This window comes from Schistocerca piceifrons, chromosome 5 (assembly GCF_021461385.2).
Source record: "Schistocerca piceifrons isolate TAMUIC-IGC-003096 chromosome 5, iqSchPice1.1, whole genome shotgun sequence".
Taxonomy (NCBI): domain Eukaryota; kingdom Metazoa; phylum Arthropoda; class Insecta; order Orthoptera; family Acrididae; genus Schistocerca; species Schistocerca piceifrons.
In genome coordinates this window covers 427,039,943-427,064,293 of record NC_060142.1, presented here as the reverse complement: position 1 = coordinate 427,064,293, position 24,351 = coordinate 427,039,943, and the positions used below count along the sequence as shown (strand labels likewise).

At 43.7% G+C, this 24,351-nt stretch overlaps 1 protein-coding gene and 1 pseudogene across 1 annotated transcript in view; one reads left to right on the top strand and one right to left on the bottom strand.

Annotated features, from left to right (window-relative positions):
* The window catches only part of LOC124798062 (ejaculatory bulb-specific protein 3-like), a 103,123-nt gene that overhangs the window by 52,631 nt on the left and 26,141 nt on the right, over positions 1–24,351 (top strand). The window lies entirely within an intron of this gene.
* LOC124799617 lies at positions 18,964–19,081 on the bottom strand (annotated as a pseudogene).

The following is a 24,351-nucleotide window of genomic DNA, read 5'->3' as shown; positions in this document are numbered from 1 at the left end:
CTGATACCCGTATAGTGCCTTAGACTTTTCCAGTCTGGATGCACATTCTCGGCGAATATGAGGAGGTGGGATAGGTGGGATGCCCGCTAGACAATAAACTTTATCAAGTGGTGTAGACCTCAAACATACCGTAATGAGTCTGCAGATTTCATTCATATCCACTTGTTTAGCGTGACTAGATCTGCAGCAGACAAGGCAAGCATATTCTGCAGCTGAATAACAAAGAGCTACATCAGAAGTTCTTAAGATGCGAGGATGCGTCCCCCAGGTTGTACCCGATAACTTCCGGAGAATTTTTTCCTTGCAGATACCTTCCGTTTGGTGTTCAAGCAATGTATTCTGTAGGTAAGTGCTCGATCAAGAGTTACTCCAAGATATTTGGAGGTGAAGAGTGTTCTAATTGTATTTTATTCTACTTTTGTTATCTGAACAGGAAATTGAAGAAACAAACACACATTCAATTTCTTGTTCAGATAACATAAATAGAATAAAATACAACAACAAGTCACGGCAGTGAAAGACGTGTGTTTTTGGTCCTATTATAAAAACATTTTGTTTCTTGGCGTCATAAAATTTACTCTCTTAGTTCTCGAATGGGTTATCACTCAAATGATTCTCGTGGCAAGACGCTCGGACTTCCATGTTAATGGCTCACACTACTGTTCTTGGGATGACCGATTTATATTCTAAGCACATTTTAGTCTGATCCAGAGCGTTCGAGGTTAAGCACTTCCCTTGTGAGTCAACTGCCTGAACTTTGGTGGATGGCCATCCAGGCTTACGTTTTTCCGTGGTTGCTGTAAATCGCTTAAGCCAAAAACATACCTTGAAGATTGCTGTACTCATATATATATATATGGTATCTCAACTGCCGATTTTTCAGCCCTCATTTAACTTTAGGACTCTGTATCTCAGAATGAACAAAAATGGACTTGTACCACTATTGAAATAAGCCCTTCATATATTCACGAAACGAAACAAAATGAGGAAAATGCAGTTGACCAACAATGCACCTATGTCAAAAGTCCACACAATGGGCAGGAATGCACAATTCATAAATGTAAACAAACATCACTTTCAATAGAAAGTTACGTGTTTTTAAACGGCACATGTTGTCTACAGCAGGATTCAGGACAGAGCAGGCAATCCGTGTCAAAGCAGAAACTATGGCACCGTTTCCATTACTTAAAGTCTAAGTATTCCAGAACGTACAAGGTCTAGAGCAGTGAATCCACTCTTCCTCCTCCCCCCCCCCCAACCCCCTCCTCCCCAAAAAAAGTAACTTTGTGTTGAAAGTGAAGTTTGTTTATGTGTAGTGATTGTGCTTTCCTGCGAGTGTATCCTTCACATAGCTGAAGCCTAGCCAATTGAATTTTCCACATTTTGTTTCATTTTGCAATTACATGAGGTGGCAAAGATATGTGGGACATGATGTAAGACAAATATTGTTCTGGTGCGATGCGTTTCTGAAACACTGCCGATAAATCTATTTGCGACGTCTTAAGAGCCCGTTGAGTAGCATACGGGAGCGTCAGCCGTCAAGAAGCAGAGTCAGCGCAACCGGAAAAGGCGGGCGACTAGAAATCTGACCATATTGCATGAAGTCACATAACTTTTTTTCTGATCTTCCACCATGCACTTGCATGTCTTCAAACAATCTCGTATCTTCGGAAACGAACAATAATATCGCAAAGAAGCTATACGAGCCTATACCTGCTTCGAGTAATATACCCCATATTCCATGAGTTTTCGGGCTTGCTGACGGGTAATGTAAACGCCTTGCCACGGTATTTCGACTGACAACCGTTCAGTCATGTTCATTAGGTGAGTATTACTCTGGAGGTTGCTGGTACACCTCACGACTTCATACTGAAAATTGGCGTTGACACGTGCGCGTAGGTTTTCGCTGCAGAACCACCCTACGTCAGGTTTAGCGCCCTCTGTGGAATATTGCTCCATCTGTGGTGCATGCGTAACGGTGAGCATGTCGGCCCTCTGTCGAATTCGGATCCTGTGGAGCTAAACTGCAGTGGTCAAACCACGAAAATTAGCTTTCATTAAACATGCATTGTTGTAAAATATTGTCTTTGTTAAGAAATTAAAGAAATCACCGGTACCACATTTTATCTGTTTGAACACCCTCATGATTAATCAGATCGACCGACAAACACCAAGCGAGGTGGCTCAGTGGCTAGTACACTGGACTCGCATTCAGGAGGACGACGGTTCAAACCCGCGTTTGGCCATCCACATTTAGGTTTTCTGCTGTTTCCCTAAATCACTCCATGCAAATGCCGGGATGGTTCCTTTGAAAGGGCACGGTCGATTTTCTTACCATCCTTGAAACAATCCGAGGTTGTCCTCCATATGGACGGGACGTTAAACCCGATCTTCCTTCCTTCCTTCGTCGGACGAACGTATTTCCACAAATTCCTTACTAATTGAATCCCAAAACCATCTGGTCGTAGCCAAGATCTTTGTGGCAGAACAATATATGGTGTGTCCCGTGGAACTATAAGATCAGCTATGGCTGACTTAGTGGCTTGCGAAAGACAAGTCTGACGGTCCACGCACCTTTTATGAAGGATGCTTGTGATTTGGCCAACGTAGACTTTGCCATATTGACATGGTATGCTATAGATTATAGCTTTCCATAAACCGAGATCATTCTTTACAGCAATAAGGAGTGCACAGATCGAGACGGGTGCCCGAGGGAATACAATAACATAACTTTTCTTATAAATTCTAATTTGGATTAATGTTACTCACCTATAGGAGGAACGCCCGGAACGCAGTCTCCACTGCAAAATTCATCTGAATGGTTGTTAGCCGAATTATCTCGACAAGAAGTCAACATGATACGACTGCAAGCCCGAAAACTCAGAGTTCTCATTACGCCGGGAAAACTTCTAGAATCATAATGGACACTGTGTTTGTATTGGTTTTGGTATAGAAAAGGCAGCTGTGTCCTCTACTCGGGTAATGAGTGGAGGCTCCCTGATTCTCTACGCGCTTTGTTTCAGATCGCTTTATTTCGATACTAGAGATGATCTGGTTGTTGGTCAATAGTTCGTAATGGTTCAGAGCGCTGATTCGTTACAATAAGCAGCATAGACACGTTTATGATGTTTTGAACTGGAGGCGTTATCACGATGTTCGAAGATTCGTAAAGCTCTGAGTGCTTTACAACCTTTTGTCGACCATGGTTTCCACGCTGGTGTGTATTGAGGATTCACACTCAAGACCTGGCTGGCAAAACGATGTAAAGCAACCAGAACGTGAGGAGGAAACTTCACCGGTTGAGAGGGTATCCCCTGTTATTTCTTCTTGTTTTTTCTTCTGCCTTATGACAGGTTTCAGCTGGAGGCTCTCCATCTCGTCCCTCTATCATCCTTCATCTCTTAGTATGTTCGTCCTCTTCTAATGTCGTCCATCATCCAAATTCCCCTCTACCTGTTCCTTTCATTCCTTCCACCCCCCCCCCCCCCCTATAATTCTTTGTTACAGGCAATTCCTGTGCAGTATAAGTCTCAGCTAAGATACTTTCCTTATTCTGATCACTTCCAATAACCATCTTTCTTCCCCTATTGTCCCCCCCCCCCCCCTATAATTCTTTGTTACAGGCAATTCCTGTGCAGTATAAGTCTCAGCTAAGATACTTTCCTTATTCTGATCACTTCCAATAACCATCTTTCTTCCCCTATTGTCTTCATTACTTCTTTATTCTTAAGTCTCTCAATCCATTTCGCCTTAATCTTTCTTCTCCATAGTTAAGATTGGTTTTTAAATTTCTTTCTTCCCTTTTTCTTGACTGACTAGGATTCATTGCTATATAACACTACACTCCAGATGAAATATTTAGCAAGTCTTTTGGTCGGTTCTATCGCAGTTCTTGTAGATATTAGTAACTGCTTCACCTTTCGTATACTCTCTTTACCATCAATATCCTCCTCATTATTTCCTCTGTGCAGATTCAATTCCAGGTCCCTAAACTTCCCAAATATCGAAAGGATTTTACTCCTTCTAGCTTTCTCCATCTAGGAGTATGTTAACTGGAGCTTCCTTCTTGCTTATTCTCATCATCTTTGTCTTTCCAATATTTATCTTCATTTCATGCTATTTGCCCCAACCATCGATACTGTTCAGCATCTTTTGTAGTTCCTCTTCTGATTCCGCCAGCACAGCTTGATCATCCGAGTATTTTATAGTCTTCAGACTTTCTTCTTCAATTACTAAAGCTTTTGCATCCTATATGACCTTACGCATCAGTTCTTCTTCATATGTGTTGAACGGCTTCTGTGACAGTGAGCATTCTTGCCTTACACCCCTTCCAATGATCATTTAATATTTTACGCTCTTCACGCTCTTTATATACACTGCCAGGTCTGGTAAGAGCACTAAACAGGAAAAATACCAACGAATGGTGGCCATTCCACCTGTCACAGAAAATTGCAACTCTGATCATTTACATACTGGCTGATGGTGTGTACGTGTAGGAAGAAACATCGACATCCTACCATGTCTTTTGAGTTCCTCATTTTTCCTTGACTTCCAGGAGGTACTTGAGAAGGGTAGCCTACAAGAGCAGGATTTTGTACATCTGAGTATGTACTGCAGTTATCTGAAGGACGAGTGAAGTCGGTGATACGTTGAGTAAGTCCGTAGTATGTCCCAGAGAGCATAGAGGATTTTGACGTGATCACCTAGTGCCGCCTATAGGTATACCCTCTGGTTTTTAGGTTCCGTACCTCAGTCGGTAAAAATGGCACCCTTATAGGATCACTTTGTTGTCCATCCATCTGTCTGTTCGTCTGACCTACGGTTCAAAAACCTTTTCTAGGGATCTAAGAATCTAAGGCAATACAACTAAAAGATACGGCCATTTATGTGATTTATGTCGATATTCGTACACTCCCATCAAATCCTAAAGGGTTGACCTAGAATCATTAAAATTTAGCAAGAAGCAAGATTTCAGACTACAACCAAAGGAAAAAATCCGAAATTTGTTAATTTGTAATTATATTTCACGAAAAAATTGTTTGGTCATTTGTTATCAGACTGCCTATGTGTCCGTCGGGCTGTTTTTCCTTAGGAACGAGTAGATGTATGAAGTACAGGGTGTACATAAAGTCCCGAATCACTTTCAATTATTTATTGCACAAGAGCTAAACATTGAACACATCTCATATGTATTGCATTTTGAAGAGAAAGTCTGAAAGATTTTTTTACGAACATTCGATATGCGAACCATGAGTGACCTGGCAGACGTCAATACGGTAATCGAATTTTTGCCATATCTGTCCCAGCTGGGCATCGTCGACTGTGGCAGTCGTTTCCTGTATTCTATCCCGGAGCTCTGCTACATCACGTGGTAGAGGCGGTACATACACCAGATCTTTAATGTGCCCCTACAGAAAAAAGTCACACGGAGTGAGATCTGGTGATCGGGGACGCCATTTCATGAACCAGCTGTCCCCTTCTGTAGCAAGGCCAATGCATAGATGTGGCAGCTCCGTGTTCAGGTACCCATGAACTTCACGATGAAAATGGGGTGGAGCCCCATCCCGCTGAAAGATGGAGAGTCCGATTGCTATTGAGGCATCAGCCATTGATCCAACATGTCCAAGTAGTAATATCCAGTGACTGTGCTCTTGGCGAAGAAGAATGGCCCGTACAGTTTTCGATGTGACAAGGCACAAAAAACATTTACCTTTGGGGAATCACGCTCAAATTCAATGCATTCGTGTGGATTCTTTGTACCCCGATTCGACAATTATGCCTGTCGTCTTTGCCATTAGTGTGAAAAGTGGTTTTGCCACTAAAAATTAAGCGATCAACAATGCCGTCCCCATCCTCAGTCAATTGTTGCAAATGCGTATAACTCTCAAAACGCTTGTCTTTGTTGTCGTCACTGAGCTTCTGCACTAGCTCCAATTTGAGTGGTTTCATAGACAGCTTCTGTTGCAGGACTTTGCACACTCTGTCATTGGAACAATTTCGAGTTCACAGGATGCACGACGCACCGATTCCTTTGGCTCATGAATGTCTCTCGTACACACTACACATAAACTTCACTCACACTGGGACGTCCGCTTCTCTTTTCCAGGCACAAGAAACCTGTCGTAACGAATTTGTTATGCCAGTCGTAAATCGCCTTCCTTGTTGATGGCTTCTTACCGTACTTGGTATTAAATATCCGTGGAACAGCTGTAGCACACTTGTTTCTGTCGAAATCCAACACACAGAAAGCCCACTCCACACCTGAACTCGCCATGTTTGCGACTAGCGCTGACTGTCGGCAAATTACCAAACTACGTTGTGGCGGTATACATGAAAAAAGAACTTTCAGGGTTTCTCTTCAAAATGACATATGTATGAATGTGTACAATGTTTGGTGCTAATGCAATAAATAATTGAATGTGTTCCTGGACTTTATGTACACCCTGTAGAAGTTTGTGTCACATACAAAGGACTATGGTTTCTTGGTCGTACAATAAACATTAGCTTGGAAGTCAGTGCAACAAATAGATACGGCCATTTGTGTCATATATTCTGATACTCGCAAACTCAGTCATCAAAACCTACAGGATACTTGCTTTTGAACTAAAATCATGGAATTTGACAAGAAGCAAGGTTTCACAGTACAAGCAAAATAAAAAAACCCTAAAGTTGTTAATTTACAATTATATCACATGAAAACCATTTCATTTGGTCATTTGTTATCCGAATGTCTGTCTGTCCGCCCGTATGTCTATTAAGATCCCGTTTTAATATGAATGGGTAGACGTATTAGGTTCAAATTTACGCCGCATGCTAATGTCTACGGTCCTATTTCAGAAGCTTTAATATTTCAATTCAGTACAATCAAAAGATATGACCATTTATGTCACATGTTTTGATACTCGCAAACTCACTCACCAAAATATATAGAGTTTCTCCTCGTTGGCCTAGTATCATGAAATTTGGCAAGATGAAACGTTTCACAGTACACATAAAGGGGGAAAAAATCAGATAATTTTTAATTTATAATTACTCTGAAGAGCCAAAGAAACTGGTACACCTGCCTAATGTCGTGTAGGGCCCACACGAGCACGCAGAAGTGCCGTAACACGACGTGTCGAGGACTCGACAAGTGCCTCAACTAATGCTGGAGGAAACTGACAGCTTGAATCCTGTAGGGCTGTCCATAAATCCAAAAGAATTCGAGGGGGTAGAGATCTCTTCTGAACAGCGCGTTGCAAAACATCCCAGATATGCTCAATAATGTTAATGTCTGGGGAGTTTGGTGGCCAGTGGAAGTATTTAAACTCAGAAGAGTGTTCTGGATCCACTCTGTAGCGATTCTGAACTTGTGAGGTGTCACATTGTCATGCTGGTATTGCCCGAGTCCGTCAAAACGCACAATGGACGTGACTGGATGCAGGTGATCAGGCAGGATGCTTACGTACGTGTCACATGTCAGAGGCGTATCTAGACATATCAGGGGTCTCATATTACTCCAACTGCACACGCCCCACACCATTACAGAGCCTCCACCAGTTTGAACAGTCCCCTACTGAGATGCAGGGTCCATGGATTTATGAGGTTGTGTCCATATCCGTACATGTCCGTCCGCTCAATACGATTTGAAACGAGAATCGTCCGCGCAGGAAACATGTTTTCAATTTTCAAAAGTCCAGTGTCGGTTTTGACGGGCCCAGGCGAGGCGTAAAGCTTTTTGTCATGCAGTAATCAAGGGTACACGAGTGGGCCTTCGCTTCCGATAGCCCATAGCGATTATGTTTCGTTGAATGGTTCTCACGCTGACACTTGTTGATGGCCCAGGCAATGAAACCTGCAGCAATCTGCAGAAGGGTTGCACTTCTGTCACGTTGAACGATTCTCTTCCGTCGTCGTCGGTCCCATTGTAGGACCTTCTTCCAGCCGCAGCGATGTCGGAGACTTGATGTTTTACCGGATTCCTGATACTCACGGTACACTCGTGAAATGTTCGTACGAGAAAAATCCCCACTTCATCGCTAACCCGGAGATGCTGTGTCCCATCGCTCGTATGTCGTCTGTAACACCACGTTCAAACTCACTTAAACCTTGATAACCTGCCGTTGTAGCAGCAGTAACCGATTTAACAACTGCGCCAAACACCTGTTGTCTTATATAGGCGTTGCCAACCGCAGCGCCGTATTCTGCTTGTCTATATATCTCTGTATTTGAATACGTATGCAGATACCAGTTTCTTTGGCACTTCAGTGTATATCACAGGAAAATATATTTGTTTTGTTCGAATTTTGGCAACGGCCTTGCCGCGGTGATTACGCCGGTTCCCGTGAGATCACCGAAGTTAAGAGCTGTTGGGCGTGGCCGGCACTTGGATGGGTGACCATCCAGCCGCCATGTGCTGTTGCCATTTTTCGGGGTGCACTCAGCCTCGTGATGCCAATTGAGGAGCTACTCGACCGAATAGTAGCGGCTTCGGTCAAGAATACCATCATAACGACGAGGAGAGCGGTGTGCTGACCCCACGCCCCTCATATCCGCATCCTCCTCTAAGGATGACACGGCGGTCGAATGGTCCCGGTAGGCCACTCGTGGCCTGAAGGCGGAGTGCTTTTTTTTTGTTCGAATTTAAATCTGAAATTAAAATATTCCGTAAAGTCTTGGAATCCGTGGGGCCTATATCTTGCCAGTATCAGTGTCGATAACAGGGAGAACTCGTGACTTCTATTCCCGGTATGGATACACTGCCTATAGACCAAATTCATCTTGTAATGAACCGTCAGTGTCCGAGTCCTACCCACACCTATCCAATTTTAGTTAGTGTAGCGACGGACTTAGTTCTTATGGGTTGTCGTTGAACCACGTTGAGGAGAGTGAATGAGATAAAGAAATAAAGGCAGCGGAAGTGGTGCGTGCACGCGAGTAACGGTATCGAGCCAGAGGGCAGCAGTCCGCGTGCGGACAGGTAGCGAGCAGCGATCTGCGGCCGCGGGATCAAGGGCGCGGCCCGCGGAATGCCTGTGCAGACTGCCTCCCCTTCCCCAGCGCGCGCCGCAGCCCAAGCCAGGCGGCCACTTTCACCGAGCGGCGAGCATCCGCGGAGCAGAGGCGCGTAATGAGAGCGGGGCATCGCGTTAAATACCGGGGCCCGGCGCACCGCTCCGATCCTCCGCATTGCGCCATACGCAGACCCGCCGCTGCTGCTGCAACCGCGTATCGGTTCTCTCTGTTACGCAACGCGCCGCTCACCTTTGCGTGCACTACTGCCGAGTTTTTTTGCGGAAGGCAGGTACATTTCAAGAACATACATTTGAAATTTTCCACCCGACTTTCTTTATTTGCGGTGTTCTTACTTTTTTTTTTTCTTTTGTTACCGATTTCGGAAGTACCGGGTGATCAGAAAGTCAGTATAAATTTGAAAACTTAATAAATCACGGAATAATGTAGATAGAGAGGTAAAAATTGACACACATGCTTGGCATGACATGGAGTTTTGTTAGAACAAAAAAAAAAAAAAAAACAAAGTTCACAAAATGTCCGACAGATCGCGCTGGACAGCAACTGCTACCGTGACGGGTGAGAGGTACGCCGATATGTTACAGAATCGCATCATCCCCAGCCTGGCTGATAAACATCTGCTGAAACGTACGATGTTTATGCAGGATGGCGCTCCACCCCATATTGCTAGACGCGTGAAAGATCTCTTGCGCGCGTCGTTTGGTGATGATCGTGTGCTCAGCCGCCACTTTCGTCACGCTTGGCCTCCCAGGTCCCCAGACGTCAGTCCGTGCGATTATTGGCTTTGGGGTTACCTGAAGTCGCAAGTGTATCGTGATCGACCGACATCTCTAGGGATGCTGAAAGACAACATCCGACGCCAATGCCTCGCCATGACTCCGGATATGCTTTACAGTGCTGTTCACAACATTATTCCTCGACTACAGCTATTGTTGAGGAATGATGGTGGACATATTGAGCATTTCCTGTAAAGAACATCATCTTTGCTTTGTCTTGCTTTGTTATGCTAATTATTGCTATTCTGATCAGATGAAGCGCCATTTGTCGGACATTTTTTGAACTTTTGTATTTTTTTGGTTCTAATAAAATCCCATGTCATTCCAAGCATGTGTGCCAACTTGTACCTTTCCATCTACATTATTCCGTGATTTATTCAGTTTTCAGATTTATACTGACTTTTTGATCACCCGGTAAATGATTATATGTATATATGCAGGCTGAGGCGAAGAATTGAAATTTGTAGCAAGGTTGGGTCTCCTGGTTACTAGGTAGATGCGCTAAGCACTACGCCATCCTTGCGCAATGACTTTGTACAATTGCACCACACATCCTAATACGGCTCCCTCCTCAGCCCATTTGGTATTCGCCTAAACCAGAACACCGTTGTATTCGAACAGCGCCTCAGCACTGAACGAAATGAGGTATGCTGTCTGAAATCTAGGCATAGGTGCTTCAATCAGATGAATCAATATGGTTCCAGAGATCACGCAGAGATGCTGTTCCAAAACATTTGGAGAGCCTCTGCAATGCTGTGTGAGTTTAGGGTAAATACGAAGTGGACAGAGGCATACATGGGAATTTGGATTAAGGAGGGAGGCGTGCTAGCGTAGTCCGTGCTGTTCCGAAAGGACACTGTGCCAGGGTGACGTAGTGGCCAGCGCATCTGTGTAGTAAGTGGGAGACATGGGTTCAGATACAGGATTAGGTACAAATTTTCATTCGTTGCTTCAGTTTGCATAAATACATCATTAATTATTAGAACTACAATTCGCTGTGACATGTAGAACAGCCACCAGTACATATTAGTGTTCTTCGCATTTAGTGTACCTACGAGATCTGGTCGGATATACGGCGTCTAAGAAAAATATATAGGCAGACATTCAGCAAACATTCCTCACACACGGGGGCATAAAATGTTTTATATGGACACGGGGCTGGAAAGGCTATATTTCCATCCTATACCTCGTTTAGATGGGTAGATTACATAACTAATGAGGAGGTATTGAATACAATTGGAGAGAAGAGAAATTTGTGGCATAACTTGACTAGAAGAAGGGACACAATCTGAGGCATCAAGGGCTCACCAGTTTAGTATTGGAGGGCAGCTTGGAGGGTAAAAATCGTAGAGGGAGACCAAGAGATGAATACGCTAAACAGATTCAGAAGGATGTAGGTTACGGTAGGGTACTGGCAGATGAAGAAGCTTGCACAGGATAGAGTAGCATGGAGAACTGCATCAAACCAGTCTCAGGACTGAAGACCACAACAACAACAACCTCGTTTTCTACTTTTGTTCATCGCCACATTAATCGTGGAAAACATGATCAGTTTGATTCATACTTCACAAACAGGGAACAAAAATTGTGCTGAAAAATTGAAACCATGTTGTAAGCAAAAAATAGTGACAAAATATATATCACGAAGGGAGTCTCACAGGGTTTAATTTTGGGTCCAATGCTGTTCTTTAGTAAAGTCTGTCTGATTTCTCAAATTGTGCAATCACATAATCAACAAAGAACTTCTTCCAACGTTTTGGTTGGCATTGTTGGCGACTGTCTGTCACGGTGTCATATTCTTCCACTTATTCTTCCAGACTCAAGGGAGAAACTTACCATGCTTCCATAGAGAATACTCCTAACTTTCTGTTAGAACACGTGCGTCTACGAGTGTGACAAAACAAGTACTGGCTCTGAGCACTATGGCACTTAACATCTGAGGTCATCAGTCCTCTAGAACTTAGGGCTACTTAAACCTAACTAACCTAAGGACACCACACACATCCATGCCCGAAGCTGGATTCGAACCTGCGACCGTAGCACTATCGCGGTTCCGGACTGAAGCACCTAGAACCGCTCGACCACCGCGGCCGGCAAAACAAGTACTTCATGCACAGTGGAGTCCTCCTCATTATAGTGTTAATCCTTGTAGCTTTGTAAATAACAGATTCCGTGAAAGATGAGCAGATGGAGGAGCACCAATTCCTTGGTCTCCACGCTCTCCAGAACACTGATGCAAGATATACAGGATCTTGGTGCCCATGTTGTGGAAGGCTGTGAAATGATACACAATTCTGCAGGGATTCACCAAGGATTCAGTGCTACAGCAGATTGTGTAGTGTTAGCAGTTAGCCACCACTACGAACACTATCTGAGTGAGGAAGCCGATATGCACGCGTTAACCCACGCAGGCTCGAGATAGGTCTGAAACAGGATACGTAATGAATGCTATAAAGAAAAGTACGTAGCTGCTGGAATACTTAACTTTAATCCATCATTGTTGTACATCGCTCTTGACGATATAAGTGAGACTCTATAGATACTAATGGCGCCTTGCTAGGTCGTAGCCATTGACTTAGCTGAAGGCTATTCTAACAATCTGCTCTGCAAATGAGCGAGGCTTCGTCAGTGTGCATCGCTAGCGAAATCGTCCGTACAACTGGGGCGAGTACTAGTAAGTCTCTCGAGACCTGCCGTGTGGTGGCGCTCGGTCTACGATCACTGACAGTGGCGACACGTGGGTCCGACATGTACTAATGGACCGCGGCCGATTTAAAGCTACCACCTAGCAAGTGTGGTGTCTGGCGGTGACACCACAGATTGATGTATGTATCATTGGCTAATGGCGGGCATTGTAAACATTTCATTTAGTTTTTTTACACTGTGGTGATACGTTCTTTTGGTGTGTGTTTCCCATAACTGATGCGTTGAAGAATTGTAGAGACTGAGATCTGACATGGAAATAGAGCGTTTCTGGATTCATGTCCGTATAGCTTATTTTCTTCCTCTGCATTTGATTATTAGTCCCTGAAAATTTGTCCATACCTTCTTGTCACACCCAGTATAAGAGGGTGAGTGGTCACTGTGAAGGAAATGAAGATGCCTCGTATATGTTTGAGAAAGCATTATCAGCACCTTACACAGTTTGAAACAGACCTCACTTTCAGTCTCCATTTGATCAGCTGGTTAAATCGTGCAATATCCAGGAATTCAGACGAGACAGTGGCCCGATGTTGGACTGCATGCAAACGTGAGGTCAGACATACTTGTCACCAATGTTCTGGTCGACCACATCTGACTGCCGTATTGTGCACTGAGCGTATATTAATAATTGATCATCTGCACCAGCCTCTTATGACAAGGTAAAGGACTCCCTGCAACATACTGTGTCGTTCCACATCATTGGTCGGAGAGTAACAGCTGCCTGACTAGGGAATTACTGTCTCATACGTAGGCTGCCGCTAAAAGAACCAAAACGGCTACTTTCGATTGGTGTCGTAACTGAGTTTGCATGGACTATTGATGAATGTCGTCGCACTCCGTTCAACGATGAACTGTGGTTGAGCAATACCCCGGATGACATCGTTGAGGAGTATGGTGGCGACCAGAGGAGAGATCCCATTTTTTCACAGTTTTGGACTGGCAAAGCGGTGTTACTCCTGGCACCGTGGTATGACGTGTCCTCGGATATGTCTTCAGTTCAAGGCAGTTAGTGATTAGGGAACTCTGACGGCACTACGGTACATCACGAACATCCTGCGTCCTTATGTATCTCTTGTCATGTGCAACGATATCGTGGTGTAATTTTTCAACGGGACAATGCTCCCGTGACGAAACGTGCCACTCTTCGTTGAGTCTTCTCTATCTCTTCTGTTAATCCTACTTTTTAGTGTCCCAGACTTATGAAAATTACTTAAGAATCGGTCGAACGATGTAAGCCCTTTGATGTAAGCCCATTCTTTCGTTAATTGTTTACATTTCCTCTCTCAATGAATCGCAGTCCAGTACATGCTTTCTATTCTCCTTGATTTATGCGATCATTCCGCCTTAGGTCGCTCTGGATGTTTACATCTAGTTAAAGGCAGTAACTGCTTCAGTGATTTGTCAACAGAAGTGTAACAAACAAGTAGTGGATTTCTTCGCCTATTTATGTAGAGTATGCTACATTTATTTACAGCCAGGGTCATCTGCCGGCCCCTGCATCACTCGTCCATCCTCTCCAGATACACCTGCTTTTCACCACACTCTTCTGCCATTGCAACCCTCCTATAGAAAAACAGCATCACTTGCGAATAGTCGCACGGAGCTTCCAGTGCTATCCACTGAATCATCAATAGAAGCTCTAAATAGTAACCGCCCTATAACAATGCCCTGGCCAATTTTTCAGTTATATGTCGATTTGTCCTTTAGAATGACGTGTTCAGTTCTGTCTGCAACGAGGTCATGTATCCAATCACAAATCTGGTCTGATAGTCAGTAAGCAATTCACATAGCTACAAAGAGAAGTCAACTTCAGAAGCAGACGATTCAAGAAGATACCAGAAACAGTTTTACTGAAGTCGCGAGACGCTCAGTATTAGGCATAAAACCTGGCTGCTGGTCAGCAGCCTCAGTGACTAAGTCCAGGTCGTTCACTTAAGGAGGCCAATAAAAAACCGGCCGTCTCCGAGATGTCTAAGTCTTTCAATATGCACCACCTAGCAACACTATAGAAGCGTCTGGAGGAGGTGTCATCTTCATCCTGAGCTATAAAAGTATCGTATCAGCTTGCGGTCTAGTGAAGGTAGTGCCGTAGCTTAGTGTGTTCGATCAGGGTGTGGCCACTCTCTACAGTAAAAACTGAACAAAGTTTTCATTGACAGACTTTGTAAGATGTCATGCGATGTTGGCACAGAACCCACCTCCACGAAGAAGAAAGGACTAAGAAACGTATTTAAAAAAAAAAAAAAAAAAAAAAAAAAAAAAAAGGTGGGGGGAACTTCGCGTGCGCTGCAAATACGAAGTCCGGAGTTCGTCTACATCCCTTTTTCTTTTTTTTTAAACCGGATTTCGGCTGTCGGCTAAAGTTACGAGTCTGATGGAACCTCAAAGATAATTCGCCTCACTTACTAGTCCACCAGTAATAGCAAAAACTTCCAAAAATTATTCCACGGGACAGTTCATGGCCACGTCAAGATCAGAATAGTTTACGCTCGAAAGTCTCCTCGCCGTGCGACGGCCACAAGCTACCTGCTACCGGCCACATACCTGACCCCAGGCGCCGTCCGACAAAGCGGACCCCGCGTGGCGCTATGAATGTGTCAATCACAATTTTCTTATTTGAAGTTCTGGTATTTATCCTGCAGTTAGATATTGGATTTTGCTTACTTGAAGTTTATGAACATCGTTTAAGTGCTGTAAAATAGTCGTAAATTGAGAAATATCTATCTTTTTGGCGAAACAGGTCAGAAAAGGATTTTCTCGTTTCAAGAAAGATCATTCTAGCATCAATGATTTTCCACATTGAAAAGTTTCGATAACATACATATGTGATGATTTGCGAGCGTTTATTTGACCATCATGGGATTTGCATAAAACAGGCAAAGTTCTGAAGTTTGGTGAGCGAGTCTCGTATGCTCTAATTCAGTGACTGTTACTGCATTTTTGCTTGAACTTCATCAGTACCCTTATTGAGTATCACTACTCGGTATTGTTATTGGTGACAAGTTATGTTACTTTTATGTCAACTTCTTAAAAAGAAATTAATAGCTGAGCCCTGGCAAAAAACATGTATTCGAGCAAAGGGTAGCGTGAACATAATATATTGCATCTGGTGGTTCAAAACGTGCCAGTTGGTATTTATTGTCAAAAAGTGATTCACCTTTGTGTCGCACTGTAAAAACGACCGACAAACTTGCGTCATGTTGTTCTATTCGACGATAAAACACACTTTGCTGATTCCACAAGCAAAACTATGAACGAGTCTGTTTGCAAAGTCATCCACCACGGACTTATTCCTCTGGCCTTATGTCCTAAAAGTTTTACTTTTGCCATTCCTTGTTGAGCAACTGTCAACTCTTTTCCGATCGAAAATACACTGCAAATCTGGTCTGACGACATCTTTACCTCAGAACCAATAGTTTGTGCAGGTCTGAAAACAGTAAACTGCCTGAGCACTGTCAGATTGTTACAGATAACGTGAGAGAATATATTGTTGATGATTAATTTCTCTCTGATATCTCCTGTTGTGTTCAATAAATGAATGCAGAACACTATTAAAATATGCACTGTACTGACACAAATACTACTTACCCCGATAACCTTACGACAGAGGTCCATTTTATTGAAACATCTTGTATCTGTACCATGAGTGGACGTATATCGGTACAACTCAATAAGATATTGCTCACTTTGGACTTCAAAAAGGTCTGGGTTTACTGGTTATACTACTCAAGTAGTGTGGAAATGTGACATTTCATAAACAAAATTATGTGTTCTCAAAAACCAAAAATTATGTCAGCAGAATCCAAAGGGCAGTACCAGTTGTGTAGTAACATAAGTTTTTCGCCCTTACACTATGTGTTACTGGAACTAGAGAAACGAATTTTAATGGAGAAATTTTCTTGTGAGTAAGATTTGCTTATTGATTTTCTCTCTGGATTCTTGTAATTCTGTCACAGAATGTTTAAAAACACCGTCTCTAAACTTACTGACTTGATGGGGTGGTGGGCTTCAATATCGTCAGATGCGGACTGATCACTGCAGTGCGAATGACACGGATACGTCGCGTAAGCGTGTGGCACAGCATTATCAGCACCTCACCGAGATTGAAGGGGCCTCATTGTGGGTCTGCATTTGGCCGGCTCGACGAGTCCGGCGATACTCATATTGTGGGATGAGCAAATGTGACAGTGGCCCGGTGCTGGGCCGCATGGGAACAAGGGGGCGGGCATACTCGTCATCAAGGTGCCAGTTGACCACGTCTAACTACCGCAAGGGAGCATCGTCGTACTGTGCATTAAGCACGTCGTAACCCTTTCACAACTGCCCTTGCCATTCATGAACAAGTAAAGTACTCCCTGCAATATTCTGTGTCATCCCGTGCAATTCATCTACATCTACATCCATACTCCGCAAGCCACCTGACGGCGTGTGGCGGAGGATACCTTGAGTACCTCTATCGGTTCTCCCTTCTATTCCAGTCTCGTATTGTTCGTGGAAAGAAGGATTTCGGTATTCCTCTGTGTGGGCTCTAATCTCTCTGATTTTATCCTCATGGCCTCCTCGCGCGATATACGTAGGAGGGAGCAATATACTGTTTGACTCCTCGGTGAAGGTATGTTCTCGAAACTTCAACAAAAGCCGGTACCGAGCTACTGAGCGTCTCTGCTGCAGAGTCTTCCACTGGAGTTTATCTATCATTTCCGTAACGCTTTCGCGATTAGTAAATGATCCTGTAACGAAGCGCGCTGCTCTCCGTTGGATCTTCTCTCTCTCTTCTATCAACCCCATCTGGTACTGATCCCATACTGCTGAGCAGTATACAAGCAGTGGTCGAACAAGCGTACTGTAACCTACTTCCTTTGTTTTCGGATTGCATTTCCTTAGGATTCTTCCAATGAATCTCAGCCTGGCATCTGCTTTACCGACGATCAACTTTGTATGATCATTCCATTTTCAATCACTCCTAATGCGTACTCCCAGATAATTTATGGAATTAGCTGCTTCCAATTGCTGACCTGCTATATTGTAGCTAAATAACAAGGCATCTTTCTTTCTATGTATTCGCAGCACATTACACTTGTCTACTTTGAGATTCAATTGCCATTCCCTGCACCATGCGTCAATTCGCTGCAGATCATCCTGCATTTCAGTACAATTTTCCATTGTTACAACCTCTCGATATACCACAGCATCATCCGCAAAAAGCCTCAGTGAGCTTCCGATGTCATCCAGAAGGTCATTTATGTATATTGTGAATAGCAACGGTCCTACGACACTCCCCTGCGGCACACCTGAAATCACTCTTACTTCGGATGGAGAATGACATGCTGCGTTCTGTTATCTACGAACTCTTCAATCCATTCACACAGTTGGTCTGATAGTCCATATGCTCTTACTTTGTTCATTAAACGACTGTGGGGAACTGTATCGAACGCCTTGGTCGGAGACTAGCAGCAGCCGTACTAGGAAACTAATGACCCTTTCGTAGGCTGCTGTTTGTCAACACCACAACACAGACGGCTACGTCTGGAGTAGTGCCACGATCTGGAAGCATGTAAGGTTGATGAATGGTGTGGCGTTGTGTTCAGCGTTGAATCTAGGTTTTGTACAGCCCCGAATGACCATCTTCGGTCCCTACGACGGTGACTTGGGGAGAGGTCCCGTACTTCTGAAGTTTCGGGGAGGCTCATCAGTTTCGCTTCTAGAGCCATGGTGTTGGGAACCATGGGCTATCGTTTCACTTCACGACTCCTGGGGATTGAAAGAATGCTGAAGACGCGACGGTACAGCACGGGCATCTTGCGTCCTAATGCGTTGCCTCTCATGCGCTGCTATTTGCAACAGAACAGTGCTCCTCAACAAACGTATCTTCCTGTTGCCAGCAAGATCCTCAGATTTGTTCCCCATAGAATATGTGAGGGAACAGCTTCGATTTCAGCACTGACACAATGCCAGCATCCTGGATCTCAGGCACCATTTCCAACAATTGTGGGCCAGCTTTTTCTCGGCAGAGGATACTACGGCTTTATGGCATCCTTCCGAACCAAATCAGTGCATGAGTCCAGGCCAGAGGGGGTGCAACGTCAAGGTGATAAGTGGGCTCTTACTGCCAAGTTCTTTGTAAATTTGAGCTAATTTTGTAATCACTGAAATAACATCACATAATCTCCCAAACCGCGAAGTTTCATTTCGTTTCTCCTGCCCTTCTTCCAGGAGAGTGTTACCGTACATCCAAACATTCAAGTCTCTTACCAATAGTCAAAACTTTTGGTAACATTTTCGGAGAACAGCGATCAAGTGGTCCATCGGACCGTCCGACGGCCGTGCCATCCTCACTGAGGATGCGGATAGGAGGGGCGCGTGGTCACACTGCTCTCCCGGTCGTTATGATGGGTTTCTTTGACCAGAGCCGCTACTATTCGGTTGAGTAGCTCCTCAGTTGGCATCACGAGGCTGAGTGCACCCCGAAAAATGGCAACAGCGCATGACGGCCCGGATGGTCACCCATCCAAGTGCGGGCCACGCCCGACAGCGCTTAACTTCGGTGATCTGATGGGAACCGGTGTATCCAGTGCGGCAAGGCCGTTGCAGACTATATAAAATTAGTGAAAAACAGGCTAGATCACAATAGTAATTTTATTTAAAATCATCAGTTTCGGCCTAGTCTTAGCCCATCTTCAGAATAGCACCATCAGCAGAAACTGACGATGTCCAGAACAATCAGTAAACATCAGTCCCTGAAACTACAGTTACAGTGACTGAGGACTACTGACTCTTCTGGACATCGTCAGCTTCTGCTGATGGTGCTGTTCTGAAAATGGCCTAAGACTAGGCCGAAATCGGTGATTTTTAATAAAATAATCATTGCGATCTAGACTGCTTTTCAATAATTTTACCTTACCAATAGCCTCCGTTCAATATTTGAAACCAATAAGTGTATCGCCATCTGTCTTCATCACTGAAGGAAGCTTTATTCTCGAATGTCGTTCTGGTTATGATCTTGTTCCGCGCTTTTCTTATTTTTACATTTACACCAATATTGCCTCAGAAAATTATCACCGAAGCCAAGTTTTGTACATTCAGTTCCCTACGTTTCAAACAGTAATATAGAAAGGGTTTGCTGAGGTGGTAGACTAGGGTCCAACAGGTCTGTATCTCACTCCTAGCGTTTCGTCTGAATATGAACTGGACACCTTCATTGAACTTGCGTTCTTTCAACAAACAGCTGTTTTTTGGCCACACAAATGACAGTTGACTACTCTGGCTACAAAACTACAGCAGAGTAAGGAAATAATAACGGACTGTGGCGCCTCGAAGGAATTTTAGAGTCTCTATTTTCGGTGTTCTGCTCCGTCCAGAGGTACTTTCTCTTGACTTGAAACAAAGTGCCTTGGAAGGGAGTACTGCTTTCTTGCTATGGTCCTGTAATGTTTCCTCCGCCAAGGATTTCAGTCAGGGTTAGTTCCTTAATCGGAATGTCCTACTTCCAGAGTATGGGAAATTGACTTTCCAGCATCTGTTCGTCTGATGCTCTCAACACGTGTCGAGGGCAACCACTGGCATATCCTTACATAGACGTAACACTATAATTAGCATTGATTATGGGAAACTTGAGACCTTGTCCTTAGAGTTCAAAATGGCTCTAAGCACTATGGGACTTAACATCTGAGGTCACCAGTCCTCTAGACTTACAATACTTAAACCTAACTAATCTAAGGACGTCACTCACATCTATGCCCGAGGCAGGATTCGATCCTGCGACCGTAGCAGCAGCGCAGTTCCGGACTGAAGTGCCTAGAACCGCTCGGTCACAGCTGCCGGCGTCCTTAGAGTCCTCAATGCTCGTTTAGCTTACTGCTGCACTCATTTCTCTTTGCAACGTACCTGTCTCTTATCTCTGCATTCCAAATACAGCTTGTTTTGTCAGCATAGGAGCAAGGTATTCCTTATACTGCTGGTCCTTCCACTGTAGCCTCCAATGGCAAGTTTACTATTTTAGATTTTTAATGGTGATAAAATGATATTTCTTTTGCCTTCCAGTCACGACAACTTCCCAGGCTCTTACATTGTGCGTGAATTGATTTTTTGATAAGTGTCAGCAGCATGCTACTGTGTTTAGTCAATCGAAGCCATGAGTACTGCCGAAGGTATATTCCTTCGGAGGAGACGAAACATGGGGTTTATCGAGAAAATCCTTTCGATCACAGCTTAATATCCCGAAAAATGTTAATAACTGCGAAGTTTTTATTTTTACTTTTTGTTTTATTATTCCTGTTTTTAGGATCTAAGGTATTTCCAATAGTAAGAGCATTAGAAAGAGAATAATAGCACGGGTCGACTCCGATACAATAGAGAATCGAGAGTGACTTTGCTTACACAAATATTCCGGCGTTCTTATGGACTGATATAGGTAAAAACATCTTTGAATACAGTCCAAAGCACCGTTGAAACATCCCTTAAATTATCTCGATACAGAAGAAGCGAATGCCGCCCTGACATTCATGGTGCCAACTGTGCAGCCATTTGAACGTAGAAATAACGTCACTGACACCTGACTTGTCATACTGTTCGCGTTGCACTTGGGAGAAACGTTGAAAATCTAAATCTGTTTCATCGCTCTTGTATTTGACACCGTTTATTCAGTATCTTAATAACTGTTGAGCAGGGCTGGGCAAGAAGGTAGGGAAAGAAGAGATCGTGACGAATAGTGATGTAACTGACAGAATTCCTTTTGATTTCACACCATGTTTGACACAGCACCCATAAGAATCGCTGAGCACCCTGGGTTATGTTCTAAAATGGGTAGTTGCTGTGGCGAAATTTCTGGAATATAATATCTTGGACTATGGCCATCTCCTTTAGGTTGTGCACGTTGCGTGTGATTTCTCAAAATTAGTTTTGTGACCTAGTCCTGTTAAATGATCTTGTCGGTCTTCTGCCAACATGGCCAAGTGCTCTGTCGCTGATGAGGGCAGTTAATCCACAGAAACCAAAGTGATTCTTCGAATGACTGTTCTTCCCGAGTTCTTTAATTCTGTTGTCGTAGCTGTATTTTATTACATTAGTTAATAAGTTTTAATTATGTATTGATTTATTTTTTGTAATATGGTATACGGCCATTAACTGCGGGTAAATCAATTTCGCCATCAATTAAGTTTTATTGCTCCTTTAACTATTCCCATATCTAAAGAGTGTAACTTGGCCTAATGTTTTCTTCTCCAATACAAATTTTGATTCAAAATATTTATCGTCATAGAATGCCATTATTAATGTGATGGGGCTAGATCTCTTATATTTTTTATTTACATGAGAAAATATATTTGGGAATAACTCGAGTATCCGTAAGAATGGAATCTTCCAATACTATAAGCTGCGTAATAAAACTATTGCATGTAATATATAAGCATTAAGTTGATTTTAATATCTGTTCTTTAAACATAGTCGATATATTGTCTTTATTATACACAATGTAAGGTGATTTTGTTATCTGTTTTTTTAAAGAGTGTCTATATATACTCAGAGAAGTGCAAGCTATAAACTACATTCGCGACCAAGTCCTATACTTGTAATTTCTTTTCTTTTTTCCCCTCATTCTGGTTGTAGCATTAGTATGTAAAGCTGTATTCATTAGTATTGGATTTTTAGGCATCACACTAATTTCGACTGGCATCTTTCCCACTTTTCTAAGCAGGGATGAAGCGCGCTAATTCTACAAAGGCTTTCTGTATAAATTGAATTTGTTGTTTTTTAAGTATAAATTTTTCTCAGTTATCTTAGAAGTGATCATCTCAGTAGACTTCGCAGAGGGGAAATAAAGCTATAGCTTTGAACTCAAGTTGTCAATAAATGTTTGCTTCCGGTGGCCGAAGGGTTAAATGACAGCAAATAAGACCATCGTATCTTCTTCCGTTGACAGCATAAACCATTGTGTATTCGATCAACTGTATTGTGTTTTCGGTGTTAACAGCGCCCTCCTTCAGTTATCGAATGACAGAGACGGGCGAATTAACGTCAGTGCTTCAGGTTCGGTAAGTGTCGAGTCGCAGCCTTCCACAATTACGCGGCTCGGCTACCACCTGCGGCAAGCCCACCAGAATCGGTGCACAGTCATTGCACGCCACGCTTTGCCATTATGTCAGCGGCCGGTTGACCGTGACCGACGTCCTTGCTTCCGAATGGGGACAAAGATAACATCTGAGCAACGTGGCTGCCGTGCTCGCCGACCCAAACGAGGGCAACGGCACGGCTTCCCGTCTGCGTGGACAATGTGGCGCGCTGTGACGGCTCGTAAGATTTGCAAGACTACACGTTGTTGGACGTCTCTGGGACGTAGTTTCAGACCATTGTCATCTACGAGGTATCTTTTATATAAATGATAAATTACAATGAAGTGTCAAAAGTCATGCGAACCCTCCTAATGTCGTGTCGTACCTCTTTTTCCCCGCGTATTTCAGCATCTCGACCTGGCATGGACTGAACAGGTTGTTGGAAGTCACCTGCAGAAATATTGAGTCACGCTGCCCCTCTAGGCGTCCATAATCGCGAACGTGTTGCCGGTGCAAGATTGTGTGCACGAACTAACCTCTCGATTGAGTTCCATAAATATTCCATGGGATTCACATCAGGTGGGCTGGGTGGCCAAATCATTCGCTCAAATTGTAAAGAATGTTCATCAAACCAATCACGAAAAATTGCGGCCTGGTGGCATGGGCATCGTTGTTTGGGAACATGAAATCCATGAATGACTGCACATAGTCTCCACGTAGCCTAACATAGCCCTTTCCAGTCAATGATCGGTCCATCTGGACCAGATGACCCAGTCCATTCCTACCATCAGCTCTTACCAACTGAAATCGCGGCACATCTGACCAGGCAACGGGTTTTCAGGCTTCTAGGGTGCAACAGATGTGGTCACGAGTCCAGGATAGGCGCTGTGGTGACGTCGTGTTGTTAGCAAAGGCACTCGCGTCGGTCGTCTGCTGCCATAGCTCATTAATGCCACATTTTGCCGCACTGCCCTAACGGATACATTCATCGTAAGTCCGACATTGATTTCTGCGCTCATTTCACCCATTGTGGCTTGTCTGTTAGCACTGACAACCCTGTGCAAACACCGCTGCTCTTGGTCGTTAAGTGAAGGTCGTCTGTCACTGCGTTGTCTATTGTATAGGCGATACTACAGCCATCTGTGCATGTGCACATCGCTATCCTATGACTATTGTCACCACAATATATGACTCCACGTTCCTCCATCTACAGTCTTATCTAAGATTATATTTCACTAAAGAGAAGAGAGCTCTGATATAAAACACTGACACCAAAGGTGTTGCTAAAAGTGTGGCTCTGGAGAGCAATGCCCCAAAGAAAAGATGCGTGGGAGATGAGAAATTCGAAGAAGATTTCAACTTAGGTGGACGGATAAAGAAGAGACTAGATAGAACCAATACAAGAAGAACACTATGGGAAACACTTCGCACAAGCATAGCTAGTGTAGAAGGCACCAGCTACAGCTTCAAGGAGTAGTTACCCCAGCACTGAAAAGTGCTGAAGAAAGGAGTTATGATTAATTATAGGGGGCAAACAAAGATTAGAAATGACAAGAACAGATTATCGAGTGTGCTAAGTGTGGTAGATGTGTAGAGATAAGACGAATATTTTTTTGGTCGTCAGTCTTCTGATTGGTTTCATGCTGCCCGCCACAAATTCTCCTCCTGTGCTAACCTCTTCTTCTCAGAGTAGCACTTGCAACCTACATTCTCTATTATTTGCTGGATGTATTCCAATCTCTGTCTTCCTCTACAGTTTTTGCCCTCTACAGCTTCCTCTACCATGGAAGTCATTCCCTGATGTGTTCCTTTCC